General features: G+C 64.7%; 1 protein-coding gene across 1 annotated transcript in view; it reads left to right on the forward strand.

The window, feature by feature from the left end:
* The window catches only part of LOC103811523 (smoothelin-like), a 4,040-nt gene that overhangs the window by 3,227 nt on the left and 170 nt on the right, over window positions 1–643 (forward strand). The gene's annotated exons all lie outside the window — the stretch shown is intronic.

The following is a 643-nucleotide window of genomic DNA, read 5'->3' on the forward strand; positions in this document are numbered from 1 at the left end:
TGAGCTCCCTGGGTGCCGTGGTGCTGTTCAGTGGAGCGAGAAGGGGGCTGTGGGCCTGGCTCTTGGCGCTCCTGGTAATGGATTTTTTGCCTTAATTGGGTGAACCGGTGCGCGGACTTGAGAGAGCCATCGATCTCTCCGGCCTGGAAGCCAGGTGGCCTCTCGTCCTTCCTCCTCCTCCAGCTCTTGTGAGCGTCCTCTCCCGAGCTTCCTGCACCAGGGCTGTGCCGCGTGGTTCCAAGCGGGGCTGGGCAGGAGGGCTGGGCTTGCCTGCCCATCCTCCCAGCGGGTCTATATAGGAGCTATATAGAGCGCCGCTCCGCTCTGGAACCCGCTTCCCGAGCACCTGGCGCGCCAGAACACCTCACTCCTCCTCCTCCTCCTCGTCTGTCCTTCCCTCTGGACCTCACGCCTCTCCACGCTGCTCACCTGCCCTCCCCCTCCCTTGCTTGTGCCCCCCAGTCTCACTGAATGGCCTTGGCACGGGGTGCCCGGAGCCCTCCTGCCCCTGCATCGCGCACCCCCAGAGCATGCCAGAGCGGAGCAGCTGCCGGGGGGGATGGGAACTGCACTGATCCGTGTCTCTTGTTTTCTCTCTTCCTCCCCTCCCCGACTGGGCTGTGGTCACTGGCTTTTCCCCCCC

Source organism: Acanthisitta chloris, unplaced genomic scaffold, assembly GCF_000695815.1.
Source record: "Acanthisitta chloris isolate BGI_N310 unplaced genomic scaffold, ASM69581v1 scaffold24831, whole genome shotgun sequence".
NCBI classification, from domain to species: Eukaryota; Metazoa; Chordata; class Aves; order Passeriformes; family Acanthisittidae; genus Acanthisitta; species Acanthisitta chloris.